The sequence below is a fragment of the Rattus norvegicus genome, chromosome 1 (assembly GCF_036323735.1).
Source record: "Rattus norvegicus strain BN/NHsdMcwi chromosome 1, GRCr8, whole genome shotgun sequence".
Lineage (NCBI taxonomy): Eukaryota > Metazoa > Chordata > Mammalia > Rodentia > Muridae > Rattus > Rattus norvegicus.
In genome coordinates, this window is record NC_086019.1 from 137370675 (window position 1) to 137395085 (window position 24411).

Genomic DNA, 24411 nt, shown 5'->3' on the forward strand with positions numbered 1-24411 from the left:
AGATGAGACAGATTAGGGGAAAGAACTTCGCAGTTATTAGTTCCTCCATGCCTATGTTCCTATGACATAATCACTGGTGTCTCCATCCCACTCCTTCCATAAGAGAGTCAGAATGTCAGCAGATCCAATCAGGTGAATCCCAGCCACAGGAACAAAGCGCTATTAAAAAAAAAACAAACAATCATAATCTGTGGCCACTGGTAGTTGCATTTTGCAAGATGTTGACTTTATAATATTTAATATATCTTTGAAAAAGAGTTGGAATTGAGAAGGTTTGATTACTACAGCACATTAGGTAACCCTATTTTAAAAAATGTGCAGTGTACATCAGCTTTGTGTTCTGGGAGGTGCTGTTCAGCATTGTTCAGCCCGCATACCCATCTTCCAAACTGCCTAAGTGACTGTCTTGTTTGTTGGCTCATAATTACTTCGGCACCCCATGGTCCCCTTTCTCATTGCCTTCAGGAGAGGGCAGTTAAGAGCCATTTTGTGATATCACCTGTTCTTTACCAACTGTTGATTAGACTAGAAAGTGTTGTACTTCACCCAAACTGTGCCTGTCAACTAGAGTAGGGTATCTTTGGTCTTTGAGTCCCATGTTGTCTGAAACAGCAATGAATCATCGGTCTGTGGTGGAAGCAAGAAGAGCTGAGCAGGTGAGTGAAGAATTGTGGGAAGTACGTGTGTGTATGTACCCCAGTACCATTTGCTCTTTGGGTCGGCTGTCCATGTATTCCTGCTGTGTGTAATGTGTACCTGTATGTGCATATGTGCCTGCCTGTGTATGGCTGCACACGTGTGCATATGCGTGCACGTGGAGGCCCAGAGCTTGACACTCCGAGTCAGTCTCCACTGCTCTTGGACCTTATTCATTGAGACAGGGTCTCTACTTGAACCCTCAGAGATGTGAGTGGTTCATTAGCCAGCTTTCCCTGGCTATCCCTTCTTTCTGCCTTCTAAAGCTGAAAATATAAGTGGGCTGATATGTTTACCTTGCATTTATATACATTCTGGGGATCCAAACTCTGGTCCACAAATTTATGTAGCAGGTACATAACCACTGAGCCATGCTTCCAGCCCTCCAAGAACACTCCTTTTTCCCCATTAGTTTATTTATTCACTTTACGTCATGATTGAACCCCCCCCCATCATTCCCAGTCCCTGTCATCTCATGCAACCCCTTCCTCCTCTCCTCTCTCCCTCCCCTTCTCTTCTGACCAAGGGAAGGTCTCCCTTTGGGTAACAACCCACCTTGGCACGTCAAGTCCCTGCAGGACAAAGCGTACCCTCTTCCACTGAGGCCAGACAAGGCAACCAAGTTAGGTGAACCGGACTGGAACACTTTTTAGCGTTATAGTAAGTTCTCCTTTTCTGCTTGAGCTGCTGTGAGTGGTTTCTGTAATTCACAATGGAAAAAGAATCTAATTTACTTTTTATATTTTAAAGGAATTCCTAATAGCATTTCCTTGAATCTGCAAAGTAGGGCATAATAATTTCTTGCAGAGCACCATGGAGGCTGGCGTTAGGCTGAGCCAGGAAGACCTCTAACCATAAAGGCGGTGGCATGGCATGCCTGGGCACTTAGCTTACTGGTTTGTTGGAAAGCAGGTGGGGATAGTGTTCTAGTTTCATTTCTGTTGTTGTGGCAAAATACTCTGTCAAAAAGCAATTTATGGGGGGAGAGAATGGTGTATTTCAGCCCACAATTCTAAGTTTTGTCCATCATTTGGGGGAAATCAAGGCAGGAACTTCAAACATGCACAAACAAGAGGAGAGCAAATAAATGCATGCACTCCCTTGTTTACTTGTGCTCAGCTACACTTCTTCAGTCTATACTGTTTGAGAGTTCTTACCTAGGGAATGGTGCTGCCCACAGTTGGCACGGTCTTCCTTAGGACAATCTCTCACAGTGCCCCTACACCAACCCAGTGTAGACAATCTCTCATTAAAACTCTCTTCCTAGGTGATGCTGGGTTATGTTGAGTTGCCAGAGCTAACCATCACAGGTCATGCACTATATTCCAACTATTATAACAAGCATTCCATAAACCAAACATAACAATCAGTTTTCCTTCAGCTCATAGTTTTAGAGGTCCTTATTGTTTTGAGGCATTGGTGGGATAAAAACCACTTATATCACAAGCCAGGAAATAAAAAAGGAGGGGGTGAGTCCCTAACTCCACTTCAAGGAATGCCCCCAGTGACCTAATTATCTTTGGGTCCCACCTCTCAGCCCAGGGACCAAGCCTTTATCCTCCCCTGCCTCCCTGCCTACCCAACTTTAGGACCCAAATCATAGCAGGTGGTTTGGGAACAAGTCCTGTAGGCAAGTGCGCTAGCAGACATATAACTGTAGCAGAAGCAGGGGGGGGAACACTTTGATGTGTGGCTTTACTCTTCTGAAAGATGGCAGGAACTCAGGAGGAAAGTGGTCATGTTTTTAAATTAATGATAGGATACCTCGAAGGAAGAAGCCTTACTGAGCGGGGAGCAATTTTCCTTTCTGGGGACCACTGGTTACCTTGGTCATGGCCCCCTTCACAGCAATAGAAAAGTAACTAAGAAGACTATTCATGGTGCTGTTGTGTGTCTGCCTGTGTGTGGCACTTGGGAATAAATCCAGGGCATGAGCATGCTAGGGGAGCTCCCAGTCACTAAGTCTTCAGGTATAAGATTTTTACCCCCAATGTTTTGTGCTTTCGCTTCTGAAACGAATTCATACTTTTCTGCTAATGATTCAGCTGTTCAAAGAGCTGCATCATTTTAGAATTGGGCATAGCTTCCACTGTTTTTACTTTTTATTTTTCCAAATATCTACTTCTAGAATGGTCTCAGATATTTTGACCTTCCCACTCCAGCTTCATCACTTTTACTTTGTAACCTTGACTCCATCAGTTCTCCTCATTATATTCAGAGCATTTCTTTAGCATTTTCTTCTGGTTTGTCTTCTCTTACCAACAGTATCTAATTTGCTTCCTATATGTGTCAAGATTTTAATTTCAATGAGATAAGTTTTTCATTTCTAAAATGCCTCTTAATTCTCCCTTAAATTGTCTTTAGAAAGAAAATAAAATATCTTTTAAGGAAATCTAACTTAAAACCAGGGAAATGGTAGCTCTCAGTGGGTAGGGAGGCTTGCTGCCAAGACTGGTGGACTGAGTTTGATCACTGGGACCAACACAGTAGAAGGAGAGTTTAATCCTATACATGATCTCTGGACCTCCATACGTGCTCTATGGTATGTGCACCTACGTACTTATAAAGTAAAAAACTGAATAATAGATTAAAAATATCAATTGTGGGGGTTGGGGATTTAGCTCAGTGGTAGAGCGCTTGCCTAGGAAGCGCAAGGCCCTGGGTTCGGTCCCCAGCTCCGAAAAAAAGAACCAAAAAAATATCAATTGTGACCTAGGGGACTTAGGAGATAGTTTAGTTGGTAAGCAAGCCCCTACCTTGTAAAAATGAAGACCTGATTTTGGTCTGGAATATATGTACTAGAGAAGATTACTAGTGGAGATGGTGGGATGTCCACAGATCACTAGGCAGCCAGTCTAACTAGTCAGTCAGCTCTGGGTTCTGTGAAAGACCCCCAGAAAAGAGAAGGTAGAGAGTGGTCCAGAAAGGCAACAACCCTGTGTGTCTCCACATGTACGCACCGAGTCCCAGCTGATTCTTTAGCTTTCGTGACATCTGTCTTCTCTGTGATTCTTTGCCAATTTTCACAAGCTGCTGTTCTCAATTCCACTCATTTATCCTTCTGTTTTATTTTTCTCATTGGATTTTTGATGCCCAGTGTGGGTAGCTGCATGCTGGGTTGAGGAAGTGGCTCTGTGATGGGATTTTGGCTTTGCCTTTTGAGATCACTATTTTTTTTTTGAGCTGTTATGCTTTTTAAAAATTTTTTTATTAATTTTAATTAATTAATTAGTTTTTACACTCCAGATTTTATTACCTTCCTGGTCCACCCTCCCAGGGTTCCATACCTTCCCCCCTCACCCTTCCCCACTCTAGAAGGATGTCTCCACCCCACCACCTCATCTGACCTCTAAACTTTCTGAGACCTCCAGTCTTTTGAGGGTTAGGTGCATCTTCTTTGACTGAACCTAGACCCAGGAGTCCTCTGCTGTACATGTGTTGGAGGCCTCATCTCAGCTGGTGTATGCCTGGTTGGTGATCGATCCAGTGTCTAAGAGATCTCAGGGGTCCAGGTTAATTGAGGCTGCTGGTGCTCCTACAGGGTTACCCTCCTCCTTAGCTTCCTCCAGCTTTTCCCTAATTCAACCACAGGAGTCAGCAGCTTCTGTTCCTTGGTTGGGTGGGCATACTTGCATCTGACCCTTTCAGCTGCTTGCTGGGTCTTTTGGAGGAGAGTCATGGTAGGTCCCTTTCTGTGAATGCCCCATAACCTCAGTAATGGTGTCAGGTCTTGGGGCCTCCCCTTGAGCTGGAATCCACTTTGGGTCTGTTTGTGGACCTTCTTTTCCTCAGGCTCTTTCTGCATTTCCATTCCTGCATTTCTTTCAGGCAGGAAGAATTATGGGTCAGAGCTTTGGCTGACCACTAGGGACTTTGAACATTTCTTTAGGTGCTTCTCAGTCATTCCTCTCTTATAAGTTCCCTCTCCCCACTGTAGGGCCTTTCATCTAGGGTCCCCCCCCCCTTTGAGTCCTGATAGTCTCTCACTCCCAGGTCTCTGGTACATTCTAGAGGGTCTTCCCAACCTCCTCCCTCCTGAAGTTGCCTGTTTCCATTTTTTCTGCTGGCCCTCAGAGCTTCAGTCCTTTCCCCTCCCCCAATACCAGATCATGTTCCCTTCTCCCCAACCCCATCCCCTTTCCCTTCCCTGTCCCTCCCTTCTTCCCCCCTTGTGGTTGTTTTCTTCTCCCTCCCAAGTGCAACTGAGGTGTCCTCACTTGGACCCTTCAGCTTTTTGACCTTTTTGAGTTCTGTGGACTATATTTTGGGTATTCTGTACATTTTTTGGCTACTATCCAGTTATTAGTGTGCATGTCCTTTTGGGTCTGAGTCACCTCACTCAGGATGACAGTTTCTAGTTCCATCCATTTGCCTGAAAAACTCAGTATGTCCTCATTCTTAATAGTTGAGTAGTATTCCATTGTGTAAATGAAGCACATTTTCTGTATCCATTCTTCCGTTGTGGGACATCTAGGTTGTTTCCAGTTCCTGGCTATCACAAATAAGGTTGCTATGAACATAGTGGAAATGTGCCTTTGTGGCATGGTGGGGCATCCACTGGGGTATATTCCCAAGAGTGGTATTTCTGGGTTTTTAGTTATGTCTATTTCCAATTTTCTGTGGAACCTCCGAATTGATTTCCAAAGTGGTTATATCAGTTTGTAATCCCACCAGAAATGAAGGAATGTTCCTCTTTCTCCACATCCTTGGCAACATGTGTTGTCAACTGAGGTTTTGGTCTTAGCCATTCTGACTGGTGTAAAGTGGGATCTCAGGGTCATTTTGGTTTGCATTTCTCTGATCACTAAGGACTTTGAACATTTCTTTAGGTGCTTCTCAGCCATTCGAGATTCCTTTATTATAAATTCTCGGTTTAGTTCTATACCCCATTTTTGATTTTTTTTTTTGTGTGGCTAGTTTCTTGAGTTCTTTATGTATTTTGGATATTAGCCCTCTATCTATCAGATGTGGGGTTAGTGAAGTTTTTTTCCCCAATCTGTAGGATGCCTATTTGTCTTATTGACTATGTCCTTTGCCTTACAGAAGCTTTTCAATTTCATGAGGTCCCATTTCTCAATTCTAGATCTTAGAGTGTGAGCCATTTGGAGTTCTGTTTAGGAAATTTCTACCTGTGACAATGAGTTCAAGGCTCTTTCCCACTTTCTCTTCTATTAGATTCAGTGTATAGGGTTTTATGTTAAGGTCCTTGATCCACTTGGACTTCAGCTTTGTGCATGGTGACAAATATGGGTCAATTTTCATTTTTCTGCGTACAGACATCCAGTTAGTCCAGCACTATTGATTGAAGAAGCTTTCTTTTTTCCATTTCATGTTTTTGGTTTCTTTGTCAAAGATCAGGTGTGCCTAAATGTGCAATTTTATTTCTGGATCTTCAATTCTATTCCATTGATCAACCTATCTTTCTCTGTACCAATACCCAATACCATGCAGTTTTGTTTTATTTTTTTATCACTATTGCTCTGTAGTAGAGCTTGAGGTCAGGGATGGTGATTCCTGCAGCTGCTCTTTTATTTTTAAGAATTGTTTTCACTATTCTTTTTTTGTTTGTTTTGTTTTGTTTTTGCCTTTTTAGATGGATTTGAGAATTGTTCTTTCCATGTCTTTGAAGAATTGTGTTGGGAGTTTGATGGGGATTGCCTTTGGTAGGATGATCATTTTTACTATGTTAATTCTGCCATTCCATGAGCATGGGAGATCTCTCCATTTTCTGAGATCCTCAATTTCTTTCTTGAGAGACTTGAAGTTCTTATCACAAAGGTCTTTCACTTGTTTGGTTAGAGTTATCCCAAGATATTTTATACTATCTGTGGCTATTGTGAAGGGAATTGTTTCCCTAATTTCTTTCTCAGCCTGTTTATCATTTGTATAAAGGAAGGCTACTGATTTATTTGAGTTAATTTTATATCCAGCCACTTTGCTGAAGTTGTTTATCAGCTGAAGAAGTTCTCTGGTACAATTTTTGGGGTGGCTCATGTGCATTATCACATCATCTGCAAATAGTGATACCTTTAATTCTTTGCCAATTTGTATCCCCTTGATCTCTTTTGCTGTTTAATTGTTCTGTCTAGCACTTTGAGAACTACATTAAATAGATATGGGGAGAGTGGGCATCCTTGTCTTGCCCCAGATTTTAGAGGGATTGCTTCAAGTATCTCTCCATTTAATTTGATATTGGCTGTTGGTTTCTAGTAAATTGCTTTTATTATGTTTAGGAATGGGCCTTGAATTTCTGATTTCTCTAATACTTTTAACATGAAGGGATGTTGTATTTAATTTGTCAAATGCTTTTTCTGTATCTAAGGAGATGGCCATGTGATTTTTTCTCTGAGTTTCTTTATATGGTGGATTATGTTAATGGATTTTCATATATTGAACTAACCTTGCATCTCTGGGATGAAGCCTACTGGATCATGGTGAATGATGGTTTTGATGTACTCTTGGATTCGGTTTGTGAGAATTTTATTGAGTATCTTTGCATCGATATTCATAAGCAAGATTGGTCTGAAGTTCTCTTTTTTGGTAGAGTCTTTGGTTGGTTTAGGTATCAGAGTAATTGTGACTTCACAGAATGAACTAGGTAGTGTTCCTTCTGTTTCTATTTTATGGAATAGTTTGAGGAATATTGGTATCAGTTCTTCTTTGAAGGTCTGGTAGAATTCTGAACTAAATCCATCTGTCCCTGGACTTTTTTTTGTTGGGAGGATTTTAATGACTTCAACTATTTCCTTATTGGATATGGGCCTGTTTAGAAAGTTTACCTGCTCTTGATTTAACTTTGGTATGTAGTATCTGTCTATAAAACCATCCATTTCATCTAGATTTTCCAGTTTTTTATTGGATATTTTATTTATTTACCTTTCAAATGTTATCCTCTTTCCCAATTTCCCTTCTGGAAACCTCCTATCCCATCCTCCCTCCCCCTGCTTCTATGAGTGTGCCCCACTCACCCACTCCTGCCTCCCTGCCCTGGCATTTACCTATACTGTGGTGTCCAGCACTCCCAGGACCAAGGGGCTTTCCTCCCATTGATTCCTGACAAGGCCATCCTCTGCTACATATGCAGCTGGAGCCAAGGGTTGCTTCATGTGTACCCTTTGGTTGATGGTTTAGTCCCTGGGAGCTCCGGGGAAGGGGTTGGATTGGTTGATATTGTTGTTCTTCCTATGGGTTCCAAACCCCTTCAGCTCCTTCAGTTCTTTCTCTAACTCCTCCATTTCTCAGTCTAATGGTTGGCTTCAAGCATCCACCTCTGTATTTGTCAGGCTCTGGCAGAGCCTCTTGGGAGACAGCTGTAATATCAGGTTCCTGTGAACAGTCGTTTCTTGGCATCTGCAATAGTGTCTGGGGTTGGTGTCTGTCTGTATATGGGATGGACCTCAGGTGGGGAAGTCTCTGGATGGCCTTTCCTTCAGTCTCTGCTCTACATTTGTCTCCGTATTTCCTCCCTTGGTCATTCTGTTCCCCCTTCTAAGAAGAACTGAAGCATCCACACTTTGGTCTTCCTTCTTCTTGAGCATCATATGATCTGTGAATTTTTTTTCTTAGGAATTCCAAGTTTTTGAGCTAATATCCACTTATCAGTGAGTGCATACCATATGTGTTCTTTTGTGACTGGGTTACCTCACTCAGGATGATATTTTCTGATTCCATCCATTTGCCTAAGAATTTTATGAAGTCATTGTTTTTAATAGCTGAGTGAGAGCACTACTTTTCTTGGTTATGGCATAACTTAAGAATTCTCCTTTCCATTTGGGAGTTTTCTAGTGAGTGGTCTAACTTTTGACCATGCATTCGGAGATTCTGAGATCATACTTTCTGAATCTTGTTTTTCCTCCCCAACCCCTAGTCTCCTACTAAGAAAAGTCAGTTTTTTCTTCCCCCAAGCCATGAGCAATTTTATTGTCTTGGTCTGAAGGATGGTGAGGCTCTCTGTGGCCCTAGGTTTTCTGAAGGACTTAGAAAGTGTTTGCAGACATCATAGCTATATACATTGAGGAAGGGCAAAATGATGATTGCTTCTTTTGTTACAGGGGTATGGCAATGTGAGCTCATGAGGCCTTAGTCAGGAGAAATTGGGGAAAGAGTGTTTCTACAGCTCTGAGCTACTGTGGTGGATGAAATGATTGACTCTTGTACTCTTCATTGTTTCTGGGATGGTGACCCTCAAATGTTCTCATCAGGCAACAGGCAGGGGCCTTGGAGGAAGCTCCTTGACTCTTATGTATGATGCCACATTTTGGTGTCCTGACCTCTGGAACTCACTGACCATGAGAGCCACTGACAATGAACTTCCCTTTATTTTCGACACCTGATAGTGAGTTGCCCATTAGTGCTTAAACCTCTCCTTTCTTTCTTTGTTCCTAAGTGCAATTCCCCGACTTTGAGTACCAACCCCACCATTTTCCAAAATTTCTGTTTGTCATAGAAAGGTGAGTCCTGTGTCTCTGTGTGCCCCACCCTTCTCCATTTTCCATACATTGCTTTTATAGTTTAAATAAGACGTAAGAGCTGTCTCTATTCCATTTTCTCCATATGCTTCCCATTTACTGTGGTAGCTTAAACAGTCTTTTAAATGTAACCATTGTTGAAACAAAACATTTTTATAATCATTTTATTACATAGTTTGTGACAAACCTAAAAAGAAAACCATTTGTATGTTTTTCCTCTCAGGGTAGAATGGAAAATGAGGCTATGGGTATGGCTTAGAATCAGATAGGGTCTAAGCCTTAGCTGGATTTCTGCTTTGAAACATAAGAGCAATCAGAAGGGACACTTTGCTCCATTGACCCCCATTAAATGAAGCTGGCAAAAAGTAAATCTACAATAAATATTCACTAATGGAGCCTAAGGCAGGAGCTGGAGTACTATGAATTTGAAGCCAGACTGAGCTTTAACAGTAAATTCCAGAACAGCCTAGGCTATGTAGTAAGATCTTGTCTCAAACAATCAAACAAACAAAGACTGGGATATTATTCAGTGGTGAGAGAACTTGATGTGCAAGCATTGATACTTGAACTCAGATACCTAGCACCCATACAAAAGGCCTTACACTATTTATAAATATAGTGTTAGGAGCATGGTTAGAGACAGCAGGATTGTAGGAAGTTGTTGGCCAGCCCAGCTAGCCCATGATCAACAAATTCCATGTCCAGTGAAAGACCATATCTCAAAGGAATAAAGTAGAGAGTGATCAAGGAAGGAACTCAACATGAGTATACAAATCTGGGTATACATACACAAATATGCATACATGACACTCTTTTGGTAGCAATTTCCCACCAGAGATAAAACCATTCATCTTAGAGGAACTCTCATTAATACACAGGAAGCAAACAACTCAAACATTCCCTGAAATTGATGAAATTCACTAGGATCTTCCTTCCTCAAACATAGACAAACAGAGCCTGCTGGGAGACACTATCAGTTAAGCTGAATTATCTAGGTGAGCATTAGACTAACTGAGCTCCCTGGCAGAAGTAGAGAACAGTTCAATTGTATGGAAGCTTAGACCAATTGAGCTACATAGAAAGGATTCTCTTCAACCTGTTTGCTGGCTCCAGTATGTGGTGTGTGATCCAGATTTCCAGCTCTCATGAACTGTCACCCATGCTGGAGAGGGTTTTGGTGATATAGCTGTCTTTGAGCCTCCTGTAAATAACCTCTGACCCATATTCATGTAAATAACCCCACCAAAAAAAAAACCCTCATTGGCTCACCAAGTTGTTCTGTTGTTGGTTCTCTTTATCTCTTCCAGGAATAGCATCACATACCACCACTACCAATAACAACACACACACACACACACACACACACACACACACACAGAGAGAGAGAGAGAGAGAGAGAGAGAGAGAGAGAGAGAGAGAGAGAGAGAGAGAGAGAATATCAAGAAGTTCAAGAAGTCTCTTGGATTTTCCATTCTCACCTGTAAAACAAGAGTAACACTGCTACTCTGTGAACATTCAATGTCATTCAGTGGTCACACCTCTTGGAAGGAGTCTGTTATGTCCCTGGCACTTCACATCTAATGATCATACTATGGGTGGTTCTAGAATGGGGAAGACTGTATTTGGTCAGTGAGGATCATGAGAAGCATTCTTTTTTTATGACTCTTCGGATGCTTTATGAATTTCTAATCATAGCACCGTTGCATCCCTGTTGCACATTTTCTGTTATCTGCATGCCTTGGCTAAGGCTACAAAACCTGCCAGAATGGAATGTAACTCTTGTGACCCCATGTATGGTGTTTTCATTTTCTGCCCTTCATGATGCCCTTTCCAGAGACTTACCTCACAATCAGTGCTTGTTTTCTTGTCACCATTTCACTTTAGATGGTGGCACCTTACTTGCTGCACTGTCATCTTTAGCGTGTCCTCAGCATCCTTCCAGTGCTTTGTAAAGGTCAATTTGGAATTAAGCTTTCCTTCTACCTTACTGGCTCCTGTGACTACACTGTGTCTATAGCACAAGGCTCTCACTGAAATACTGTTTGCCTTTCAGAGGCTTATTCTTTCATTACTTTGCTTTTCATCATTTTAGATCTTCATATATACACACATTCATATATATGAATATATGTATGTACATATTTCTATATCTATTCATATACTATATATATATTTTTCATCATTATAGTAATCCAATTCCATTTTTATTGGTTGTTTATACTGTGTCCAAGGCTATATTGGGTATGGCAGAGGTACAACAAAATAGAAGTTTCAGACTTTGACTCTCAAAAGTGTACAGTTTGTTTAAGTGTGATATAAAAATAATGTGTAACTAAGTTGGAATTTCTATGACTCAGACCTTCAAGTCCATGTGAACTTGGAGAGGAAAGAGATCATTGTGGCCTGGAGTTATCTTTGAAACTTCGTGGGTTGCATTGTTTTTCATGGTCTGTGACAGAGGGGAAAGAATGGAACAGGTAGGAGGGTGTCACAGATAGGGGTCACAAGTAACTCCAGGATGCTGCCCCTATGGGTCAGAGAGGAAACTTACTGTTATAGAAAAGAATTTATGTTGCCTTGTCAAGAAGAGCCACTGTTAGGGTGGGAATGCTCTTTCCAGAAGAATCTTAGAAAGAAATAAATTGGAAATGAGATATGGGTGTGCCAGTTTGAGTTACTTCTAATCTCTTGGGTCTTCTACCAGCAACGAACCACAAACATTTCAGTCACACACCAGGGATTCTGGCTTGAGCAGTGCCCATTGGAAAGAGCTCTCCATTAAAGAAGTCCATCCACAAATATCAAGGGTTGGGTATGGTTGGAGTATGTTCCCAAAGGGATCAGACATTGAAATTTAGTCCTCATTGAGAGCTACGTACAGACTGGTAATTTAATCCAATAATACTCTACAGAGGTGGAAGCCATGGGAAGGAATTAAGATTGGATAAGGTCATCAAAGTATGGCTCCTAAAATTGAATAGTAGTGAGCTTATGAAGAGAGATACATTACATTTGCTTTCTGTCTCTTGCCATCTAATATCTTACATTGCATCAGGACTTTGATCGTGAAAAAGCTATCGAGATAAATAAACCTCTTTTCTTCACGAGGTTTCTCAGGTTCAGTCATTCCAATGCAGGAGTGCAATACCGACTAATCCATTGGAATGCATTGGTCCTGAAAATCTTTTGAAAATCCATTTCCTTCACCCTCTGTGGCTGTGCCTGCTAATCATACACAGCAATGACAGCTGTCCTGAGAAGGCCTTCTGCTCTTAAGCTTTGGTCTGTGTCTCTTTAACCAGTCACATGCTAGGAGAAATTAAACTATTTGTCATTTGAACTCCCATTTGAACAATTATGTGATTGTCTGCATGAAAATAGCCCTCATAGGGAGTGGCACTGTCAGGCCTTGCTGGAGTAGGTTGTTGAAGGAAGTGTGTCACTAAGGGTTGATTTTGAGGCTTCAGATGCTCAAGCCAGTGTCTCTTTCTTCCTACTGCCTTTGGATCCAGATGTAGAACTCTCATCTACCTCTGAAGGGTGGCACAATGCTTCCTGCCATGACAATAATGGAATAAACCTCTGAACTGCAAGCCAGTCCCAGTTAAGTGTTTTCCCTTGTAAGAGTTGCAGTAGTCACGGTTATCTCTTCACAGTAGCTGAAATCCTAAGATAAACAACCATTTCCATGGCATTACTGAGAAACTAGCCACATCTACACCCAGTCACAGAAGTAGCTTGAGGGTCTGCTCTCTCCTGCTACATGGGCTCCTTAATCTTTGGTTATGAACCAAATACAAGACTGAATTGGTTAAGAATAGAACAGTGATTAAATCCATGTTTCTCATTAGGTGTACCTGCCTAGCAGTATCTGTTCCTTCAATTATTTCTTGTGTCTTTTTCTACCTTCACATTCTTAATGCAGTCTTCTCGTTCTACTCAGGTTCAAGTATTATCTTCTACCACAGATTATTAGCAGTTCTTTTAATGATCCAGGAAGAGTCCCGACATTTCTGTGTGAAGATAATCTCTAGTAGTCTTCATGCCAATTGTGTCAACTTAGTTAGGGGTGGGTTGAGATGAATCAGGAATATCTTATGTTGGGAATGAATTTGACCTGCCGAATTTTGTTAAATTCCAGTGATATATGCAGTGAGAAGGAACATATTTCTGAGACTGAGACACTACAGTATATGAGGCTGCTCAAAGAGCTTTGCATGAACTCCTTTGGGTTTCTTTCATTATAATACTTTGCAAGAACTTTCTTTGAAAGCAGAAAATGAGGAACTATGATAAAATTGCTCTGGAAGACTTAGGAAAGGAGCTGTCCCATGTTGTATTAGAGTAGTCCTCATGGTAGGTTACAAATTATCCATTCATATACACAAGGAATTTATGAACTTGATCTGATGTCCTGGTAACAGGAAAATGCCCAGTAATACTAGAAAGGCTCTAGGAAGATGAATCTATGAAAAAAAACCATCTATTACCTAATTAACAGCACTGTGTTACTGATGATGATGATGACACTGATAATGGATGAATAGGCAGATAATAGATTATAGATAGGTAATAGATGATAGATAAAAAGATAGATAGGTAGATATGTAGATATATAGATGATGATAGACATGATAATTAGATAGATAGATAAATAGATAGACAGACATATCAATAGATAGATTTCCAGACCTTTTTTTTTTTTATTAACTGGAGTATTTCTTATATACATTTCGAGTGTTATTCCCTTTCCCGGTATCCGGGCAAACATCCCCCTCCCCCCTCCCCTTCCTTGCGTTGTTCCCCCTTCCTTGTGGTTGTTCCCCTCCCAACCCTCCCCCCATTGCCACCCTGCCCCCACCAGTCTAGTTCACTGGGGGTTCAGTCTTAGCAGGACCCAGGGCTTCCCCTTCCACTGGTGCTCTTACTAGGATATTCATTGCTACCTATGAGGTCAGAGTCCAGGGTCAGTCCATAAATAGTCTTTAGGTAGTGGCTTAGTCCCTGGAAGCTCTGGTTGCTTGGCATTGTTGTACATATGGGGTCTCGAGCCCCTTCAAGCTCTTTCAGTCCTTTCTCTGATTCCTTCAACGGGGGTCCTATTCTCAGTTCAGTGGTTTGGTGCTGGTGTACGCCTCTGTATTTGCTGTATTCTGGCTGTGTCTCTCAGGAGCGATCTACATCCGGCTCCTGTCGGTCTGCACTTCTTTGCTTCATCCATCTTGTCTAATTGAGTGGCTGTATATGTATGGGCCAAATGTGGGGCAGACTCTGAATGGGTGTTCCTTCAGTCTCTGTTTTAATCTTTGCCTCTCTCTTCCCTGCCAAGGGTATTCTTGTTCCCCTTTTAAAGAAGGAGTGAACCATTCACATTTTGATCATCCGTCTTGAGTTTCATTTGTTCTAGGCATCTAGGGTAATTCAAGCATTTGGGCTAATAGCCACTTATCAATGAGTGCATACCATGTATGTCTTTCTGTGATTGGGTTAGCTCACTCAGGATGATGTTTTCCAGTTCCAACCATTTGCCTACGAATTTCATAAAGTCGTTGTTTTTGATAGCTGAGTAATATTCCATTGTGTAGATGTACCACATTTTCTTTATCCATTCCTCTGTTGAAGGGCATCTGGGTTCTTTCCAGCTTCTGGCTATTATAAATAAGGCTGCAATGAACATAGTGGAGCACGTGTCTTTTTTATATGTTGGGGCATCTTTTGGGTATATGCCCAAGAGAGGTATAGCTGGATCCTCAGGCAGTTCAATGTCCAATTTTCTGAGGATCCTCCAGACTGATTTCCAGAATGGTTGTACCAGTTTGCAATCCCACCAACAATGGAGGAGTGTTCCTCTTCCTCCACATCCTCGCCAGCATCTGTTGTCCCCTGAGTTTTTGATCTTAGCCACTCTCACTGGTGTGAGGTGAAATCTCAGGGTTGTTTTGATTTGCATTTCGCTTATGACTAAAGATGTTGAACATTTCTTTAGGTGTTTTTCAGCCATTCGGCATTCCTCAGCTGTGAATTCTTTGTTTAGCTCTGAACCCCATTTTTTAATAGGGTTATTTGTTTCCCTGCGGTCTAACTTCTTGAGTTCTTTGTATATTTTGGATATAAGGCCTCTATCTGTTGTAGGATTGGTAAAGATCTTTTCCCAATCTGTTGGTTGCCGTTTTGTCCTAACCACAGTGTCCTTTGCCTTACAGAAGCTTTGCAGTTTTATGAGATCCCATTTGTCGATTCTTGATCTTAGAGCGTAAGCCATTGGTGTTTTGTTTAGGAAATTTTTTCCAGTGCCCATGTGTCCAGATGCTTCCCTAGTTTTTCTTCTATTAGTTTGAGTGTGTCTGGTTTGATGTGGAGGTCCTTGATCCACTTGGACTTAAGCTTTGTACAGGGTGATAAGCATGGATCGATCTGCATTCTTCTACATGCTGACCTCCAGTTGAACCAGCACCATTTGCTGAAAATGCTATCTTTTTTCCATTGGATGGTTTTGGCTCCTTTGTCAAAAATCAAGTGACCATAGGTGTGTGGGTTCATTTCTGGGTCTTCAATTCTATTCAATTGGTCTATCTGTCTGTCTCTGTACCAATACCATGCAGTTTTTATCACTATTGCTCTGTAATACTGCTTGAGTTCAGGGATAGTGATTCCCCCTGAAGTCCTTTTATTTTTGAGGATAGTTTTAGCTATCCTGGGTTTTTTGTTATTCCAGATGAATTTGCAAATTGTTCTGTCTAACTCTTTGAAGAATTGGATTGGTATTTTGATGGGGATTGCATTGAATCTGTAGATTGCTTTTGGTAAAATGGCCATTTTTACTATATTAATCCTGCCAGTCCATGAGCATGGGAGATCTTTCCATCTTCTGAGGTCTTCTTCAATTTCCTTCTTCAGTGTCTTGAAGTTCTTATTGTACAGATTTTTTACTTGCTTTGTTAAAGTCACGCCGAGGTACTTCATATTATTTGGGTCTATTATGAAGGGTGTCGTTTCCCTAATTTCTTTCTCGGCTTGTTTCTCTTTTGTATAGAGGAAGGCAACTGATTTATTTGAGTTAATTTTATACCCAGCCACTTTGCTGAAGTTGTTTATCAGCTTTAGTAGTTCTCTGGTGGAACTTTTGGGATCACTTAAATATACTATCATATCATCTGCAAATAGTGATATTTTGACTTCTTCTTTTCCGATCTGTATCCCCTTGACCTCCTTTTGTTGTCTGATTGCTCTGACTAGAACTTCAAGAACTATATTGAATAAGTAGGGAGAGAGTGGGCAGCCTTGTCTAGTCCCTGATTTTAGTGGGATTGCTTCAAGTTTCTCTCCATTTAGTTTAATGTTAGCAACTGGTTTGCTGTATATGGCTTTTACTATGTTCAGGTATGGGCCTTGAATTCCTATTCTTTCCAGGACTTTTATCATGAAGGGGTGTTGAATTTTGTCAAATGCTTTCTCAGCGTCTAATGAAATGATCATGTGGTTTTGTTCTTTCAGTTTGTTTATATGATGGATCACGTTGATGGTTTTCCGTATATTAAACCATCCCTGCATGCCTGGGATGAAGCCTACTTGGTCATGGTGGATGATTGTTTTGATGTGCTCTTGGATTCGGTTTGCCAGAATTTTGTTGAGTATTTTTGCGTTGATATTCATAAGGGAAATTGGTCTGAAGTTCTCTTTCTTTGTTGTGTCTTTGTGTGGTTTAACTATAAGAGTATTTGTGGCTTCGTAGAAGGTATTCGGTAGTGATCCATCTGTTTCAATTTTGTGGAATAGTTTGGATAATATTGGTATGAGGTCTTCTATGAAGGTATGATAGAATTCTGCACTAAACCCGTCTGGACCTGGGCTCCTTTTGGTTGGGAGACCTTTAATGACTGCTTCTATTTCCTTAGGAGTTATGGGGTTGTTTAACTGGTTTATCTGTTCCTGATTTAACTTCGGTACCTGGTATCTGTCTAGGAAATTGTCCATTTCCTGAAGATTTTCAAGTTTTGTTGAATATAGGTTTTTATAGTAAGATCTGATGATTTTTTGAATTTCCTCTGAATCTGTTGTTATGTCTCCCTTTTCATTTCTGATTTTGTTAATTTGGACGCACTCTCTGTGTCCTCTCGTTAGTCTGGCTAAGGGTTTATCTATCTTGTTGATTTTCTCAAAGAACCAACTTTTGGTTCTGTTGATTCTTTCTATGGTCCTTTTTGTTTCTACTTGGTTGATTTCAGCTCTGAGTTTGATTATTTCCTGCCTTCTACTCCTCCTGGGTGTATTTGCTTCTTTTTGTTCTAGAGCTTTTAGGTGTGCTGTCAAGCTGCTGACATATACTCTTTCCTGTTTCTTTCTGCAGGCACTCAGCGCTATGAGTTTTCCTCTTAGCACAGCTTTCATTGTGTCCCATAAGTTTGGGTATGTTGTACCTTCATTTTCATTAAATTCTAAAAAGTTTTTAATTTCTTTCTTTATTTCTTCCTTGACCAGGTTATCATTGAGTAGAGCATTGTTCAGTTTCCAAGTATATGTGGGCATTCTTGATTGTTATTGAAGACCAGTTTTAGTCCGTGGTGGTCCGATAGCACGCATGGGATTATTTCTATCTTTCTGTACCTGTTGAGGCCCGTTTTTTGACCAATTATATGGTCAATTTTGGAGAAAGTACCATGAGGAGCTGAGAAGAAGGTATATCCTTTTGCTTTAGGATAGAATGTTCTATAAATATCCGTTAAGTCCATTTGGCTCATGACTTCTCTTAGTCTGTCTATATCTCTGTTTAATTTCTGTTTCCATGATCTGTCCATTGATGAGAGTGGGGTGTTGAAATCTCCCACTATTATTGTGTGAGGTGCAATGTGTGTTTTGAGCTTTAGTAAGGTTTCTTTTACATATGTAGGTGCCCTTGTATTTGGGGCATAGATATTTAGGATTGAGAGTTCATCTTGGTGGATTTTTCCTTTGATGAATATGAAGTGCCCTTCCTTATCTTTTTTGATGACTTTTAATTGAAAATTGATTTTATCTGATATTAGAATGGCAACTCCAGCTTGCTTCTTCTGACCATTTGCTTGGAAAATTGTTTTCCAGCCTTTCACTCTGAGGTAATGTCTGTCTTTGTCTCTGAGGTGTGTTTCCTGTAGGCAGCAGAATGCAGGGTCCTCGTTGCGTATCCAGTTTGTTAATCTATGTCTTTTTATTGGGGAGTTGAGGCCATTGATGTTGAGAGATATTAAGGAATAGTGATTATTGCTTCCCGTTATATCCATATTTGGATGTGAGGTTATGTTTGTGTGCTTTCATCTCTTTGTTTTGTTGCCAAGACGATTAGTTTCTTGCTTCTTCTAGGGTATAGCTTGCCTCCTTATGTTGGGCTTTACCATTTATTATCCTTTGTAGTGCTGGATTTGTAGAAAGATATTGTGTAAATTTGGTTTTGTCATGGAATATCTTGGTTTCTCCATCTATGTTAATTGAGAGTTTTGCAGGATACAGTAACCTGGGCTGGCATTTGTGTTCTCTTAGGGTCTGTATAACATCAGTCCAGGATCTTCTGGCCTTCATAGTTTCTGGCGAGAAGTCTGGTGTGATTCTGATAGGTCTGCCTTTATATGTTACTTGGCCTTTTTCCCTTACTGCTTTTAATATTCTTTCTTTATTTTGTGCGTTTGGTGTTTTGACTATTATGTGACGGGAGGTGTTTCTTTTCTGGTCCAATCTATTTGGAGTTCTGTAGGTTTCTTGTATGCCTATGGGTATCTCTTTTTTTAGATTAAGGAAGTTTTCTTCTATGATTTTGTTGAAGATATTTACTGGTCCTTTGAGCTGGGAGTCTTCACTCTCTTCTATACCTATTATCCTTAGGTTTGATCTTCTCATTGAGTCCTGGATTTCCTGTATGTTTTGGACCAGTAGCTTTTTCCGCTTTACATTATCTTTGACAGTTGAGTCAATGATTTCTATGGAATCTTCTGCTCCTGAGATTCTCTCTTCCATCTCTTGTATTCTGTTGGTGAAGCTTGTATCTACAGCTCCTTGTCTCTTCTTTTGGTTTTCTATATCCAGGGTTGTTTCCATGTGTTCTTTCTTGATTGCTTCTATTTCCATTTTTAATTCCATCAACTGTTGGTTGTGTTTTCCTGGAATTCTTTCAGGGATTTTTGCGATTCCTCTCTGTAGGCTTCTACTTGTTTATTAATGTTTTCCTGTGTTTCCCTAAGGGAGTTCTTCACGTCTTTCTTGAAGTCCTCCAGCATCATGATCAAATATGATTTTGAAACTAGATCTTGCTTTTCTGGTGTGTTTGGATATTCCATGTTTGTTTTGGTGGGAGAATTGGGCTCCAATGGTGCCATGTAGTCTTGGTTTCTGTTGCTTGGGTTCCTGCGCTTGCCTCTCGCCATCAGATTATGTCTAGTGTGACTTTGTTCTGCTATTTCTGACAGTGGCTAGACTGTCCTATAAGCCTGTGTGTCAGGAGTGCTGTAGACCTGTTTTCCTCTCTTTCAGTCAGTTATGGGGACAGAGTGTTCTGCTTTCGGGCGTGTAGTTTTTCCTCTCTACAGGTCTTCAGCTGTTCCTGTGGGCCTGTGTCTTGAGTTCACCAGGCAGCTTTCTTGCAGCAGAAAAGTTGGTCTTACCTGTGGTCCCGAGGCTCAAGTTCGCTCGTGGGGTGCTGCCCACGGGCTCTCTGCAGTGGCAGCAACCAGGAAGACCTGTGCCGCCCCTTCCAGGAGCTTCAGTGCACCAGGGTTCCAGATGGCCTTTGGTGTTTTCCTCTGGCGTCCGAGATGTGTGTGCAGAGAGCAGTCTCTTCTGGTTTCCCAGGCTTGTCTGCCTCTCTGAAGGTTTAGGTCTCCCTCTCACGGGATTTGGGTGCAGAGAACTGTTTATCCGGTCTGTTTCCTTCAGGTTCCGGCGGTGTCTCATGCAGGGGTCCTGCCTCTCCTGGGCCCTCCCCCACGGGAGCCCAGAGGCCTTATACAGTTTCCTCTTGGGCCAGGGATGTGGGCAGGGGTGGGCAGTGTTGGTGGTCTCTTCCGCTCTGCAGCCTCAGGAGTGCCCACCTGACCAGGTGGTGAGGTCTCTTTCCCAAGGGGTCTGGGAGCAGAGAGCTGCTGCTGGCTGGGATCCGCGGGTGTGGGACTTCCGGTTAACACAGGACGTGCCCGGTCCTAGAGGAGTTCTGCCTCTGTGTGTCCTGATTTCACCAGGCAGCTTTCTTACAGCAGACAAGTTGGTCTTACCTGTGGTCCCGAGGCTCAAGTTTGCTCGCGGGGTGCTGCCCACGGGCTCTCTGCGGCGGCAGCAACCAGGAAGACCTGTGCCGCCCCTTCCGGGAGCTTCAGAGCACCAGGGTTCCAGATGGCCTTCGGTGTTTTCCTCTGGCGTCCGAGATGTATGTACAGAGAGCAGTCTCTTCTGGTTTCCCAGGCTTGTCTGCCTCTCTGAAGGTTTAGCTCTCCCTCCCACGGTATTTGGGTGCAGAGAACTGTTTATCCGGTCTGTTTCCTTCAGGTTCCGGCGGATTTCCAGACCTTTATGACTTTGTTTTGTATTTGTAGCCTTAACTTCTTTGTTTGGCTCCACCCACTATGACAACATCAGTCTCACAGGCAACAGCTACCTTGTTTTGGTATTGTCTAAATCTAGATTCATTAACACTTCCTTGACCTCAGTCAAGAAAATGTTGGAAAATCTTGTCACATGCAAAATGAGTCAGAGAAATCAGTTCAAGGGACCATTTTTGAGAATCCCCCATGGCATTCTAGTTATATAGAAACTGCTTGGACTGAGCTAGATGGATCAGTAGGTAAAGTATTTTCCCCACAAGACCTGAGTTTGAATTCTTAGAATCTATATAAAAGCTACCTGCTGTCATGCGTGTATCTATAATACCAGTACTCCCGTGAGTAGATGGGAGGTAGAGAGAGAATCCTTGACAACTAGTGGCCCAGCTAGTCTAGTAAACACAGTGGAAAACACAAGACCCTGACACAAACAAGGTAGATGGTAATGGCCAAAACCTTTGCTGTCCTCTGCTCTCCTTGTATACACATTGGCATGTGCCTACCTCTGTTCAAATACATGATACACACACAAGTAAGATGAAATAAAGACAGAATTCCTTAAGGCTAGTAAGATGGGTTTAGTGGGTAAAGGTGCTTGCTGCCAAATCTGACAACCTAAGTTCATTCCCCAAAACCTACAGGGTAGAAGGGGAGACTTGACCCTCATAAGTTGTTCTCTGATTACCACACGTGCATCACTGCGCTAATCATTTGCTATCACTCAGTGCTCCCCTCCACACAAAATAAACAAATAAATGAGTGTTTAAAGATTGCTTGGCTCATAAGAACCACGCCATCATAGTACTGCCTGTGAGTTTCCACTCATGCATATGCTCTGGGGCTGACGCTTGACCATTCCTATTCGAACAGGAACACTACCAAAATGGCGTGCTCAAGGGGCCTCAGAAATGCTGTCTGCTTTTTTTTTTCCGGGTTCTTAGCTACATATGGTAAGTGACAAATCTCAGGGACAGCAATTTGCCTTTTGATTGAAGGTAAAATTCTCCCTTTTATATAACAGATGTTTTTGACAGTTACTTTTGCTGTTAGCAAATCCCTGAAAGGGAAAATAAGCCCACCAGGTCTGAAGGGGAGAGAAAATGTTGAATAATAAGAACTGACCCTAATTCCTTGGAAATGGAGTGGAGATGAGGAGACATGACCTATTTATTTTATTTCTTTTTTAAAAAATCACTGTTGTGTTTTGCTTTGCTCCGTATAGAGACAACTCTGGGCTCATTAAAAGGCACTTGAATGAATAGATTTTCATATGTGGCTTTTGTGTATTTGAGGTACCTGGTTTCTTCTTAGCCACGTCTGTCTCTTCTACACTCCTGGGTTCTCTAGGCCAAGGCTGACTGTTGTATGGGTAGAGTTTAAAAGCTCTCCATAGAGACTGTGCTGTTGGACAGAAGGAGGGAAAACCTGTAACAAATCAGAGAAGTATTAGGAACAATGCCATTCTAAAGCACAGCTGTTAGACAGTGTCCTCATTTTCTTTCTGTTGCAGTGAGAAAATATCCTGGCCAAAGGAAACTAAAGGGAGAAAATGGGTATTGGGCTTACAATCCCAGGTCACTGTTCACCATGGAGGGAAGTCAAGGCATGAACTCAAGCAGCTAGATACATCACATCACAGTTAAGAGCAGAGAGAAATGAATATCTCCATGCTGCTTACTCGTTTGCTAGTTAGGCCCGGTTAGCTCACTTTACTCTGAGAGTGTAGGGTCTAGCCCATGAAATGATGGGACTCACATCCTGGATGGTTCTTCCTACTCCAATCAACAATCAAGACAACCACTCATAAGACAATATGATTTAGAAAATTCTTCTTTGACACTCCTGACTCTCTTTCTAGTAGTCAGTTGCACGGGTGGGGAGTGGGATGAGTTGGAGGGAAGAAAAGGAGGAGAGAAATGATACAATTTACTTTAAATGTTTTAAATTATAAGTGATTTTTTAACAGACTCTCTTCCAAAGTGATTAGAGGCTTTGTAGAGTTGACAACCCAGAGAATTTGAGAAGGCTTACACACACAGGGGTCCATATGCTCCTTTAATATGTAGAATAAGAATGTATTCGTCTATTTATGATCCTTGACTTAAATGGTGTTTTGACTTTGAAAAGTGGAAAGTCTCATGGTGCTAAATATTCAAAATGTACCTGTGATTTTGAGTTTTGCTCTTTTCCCAAGATAGCCACATGCAGCCCAAGACTCTTTTGGGGAGGTGAGGCAAGGGTGGCAAGTTCCTGGTGGTTCATGTGATTAGGAGGGAAATAGCCAGGCCCCACAAAGTGCTGCATTGTTTGCTATGATGCTTAGAGGGTAAGATGCTACAAATGCACTTATGGCAGTGTTGGCTTCTGATATGTGTGTCAGGATGCAGCCTCAGAGCCAGTAGATAAGCTTCTGCATGAGAACTCTCTCTCTCTCTCTCTCTCTCTCTCTCTCTCTCTCTCTCTCTCTCTCTCTCTAAATTTATTTATTTATGTCTCAAATGCTGCCTCCTCCTGTTCCCCCCTCACATAGTCTTTCCCCTCACCCCTCCCCTCCTCCCCTAAGAGTGTGCCCCATCCCCACATACCAGGTATCTCTCCCTACTATGCCACATCAAGTCTCTGTCAGATTAGGTGTACCCAATGAGGCCAGACAAGGCAGCCCTGTTGGGAAACGGATACCACAGTCAGGCTACAGCTTTAAGGAGAGCCTCTGCTTCAGGTGTTGGACGACCCACATGGAGGCTGAGTTGCATGTCTGATACATATGTGCTGGGGGCCTCACTCCAGTCCATGCATATTCTTTGGTTTGCAGCTCAGTCTCTAAGAGCTCCCAAGTGTCCAGGTTATTTGATACCAGCCTGCCCACAAAACTTTTGACCCAAACTTTGTCCTGTCCAAAAGAAAACAGGGACAAAGATAGAGGTGAGACTGAAGGAATGGTCAAGGGATAACCGGCCCAACTTGAAACCCATTCCATGGGCAAGCACCAATCCCTGACATTGTTAAAGATACTGGGTTGTACTTGCAGACAGGAGGCTAGGGTAACTGTCCTCTGAGAAGCAGGTGACAGGAACAGATGCTGAGACCTAAAGTCAAACATTGGACAGAGGTTGGGGACTCTTATGGAAGAGTTGGGGAGGGGAAATTGAAGGCCCTGAAGGGGATAGGAAACCCACAGGAAGACCAAGAAAGAACTTAAACAGACATACCTCTGGGCGAGTCAGTGAGGAGCTTTCCAGAAAGGTTTAACTCAGGATTGAAGACTCACCTTGAATGTGAGGGATACCATCCTGTGAGCTGTTAAAAACAAACAAACAAACAAACAAACACCAAAGAGAAAGCCAGCTGAGGACCAGAACTCATCTCTCTGTTTTCTGACTGAGGATCCAGGGTAACCAGCCATGTCAAGCGCATCCCCATGTCCTCCATGCCATAAAGGACTGAGTTCAAACAAAGCCCCCTTCTTTCTGTGTGTCACATATGTGGTATTGCCCACCAGCAAGGTAACTAACAGAAAGCATGGGAATCTGTGCTAATTGTAAGAACGGTAAGAATATTCTGTCAGTTGTGAGGTGGAAAAGATAAGCAGTAATCCACCAGATCTTTCAGAGCAGAGATTGCATACTAAGGAAGTCAGAACAAGCCAGAAGGAGACTAAATGCCTGGTCATTGTGGGACAAATGCTGGGC

At 42.0% G+C, this 24411-nt stretch overlaps 1 long non-coding RNA gene across 1 annotated transcript; it reads right to left on the reverse strand.

Moving 5' to 3' along the window:
* Positions 1-1246: 1246 nt before the first annotated feature.
* LOC120097791 (uncharacterized) lies at positions 1247-24015 on the reverse strand. Its single transcript, XR_005495528.1, has 3 exons — positions 23308-24015; positions 22019-22147; positions 1247-1396 (listed from the first exon to the last, which is right to left on the reverse strand). It is a non-coding gene; the product is annotated as an uncharacterized LOC120097791 (long non-coding RNA).
* Positions 24016-24411: the final 396 nt, after the last annotated feature.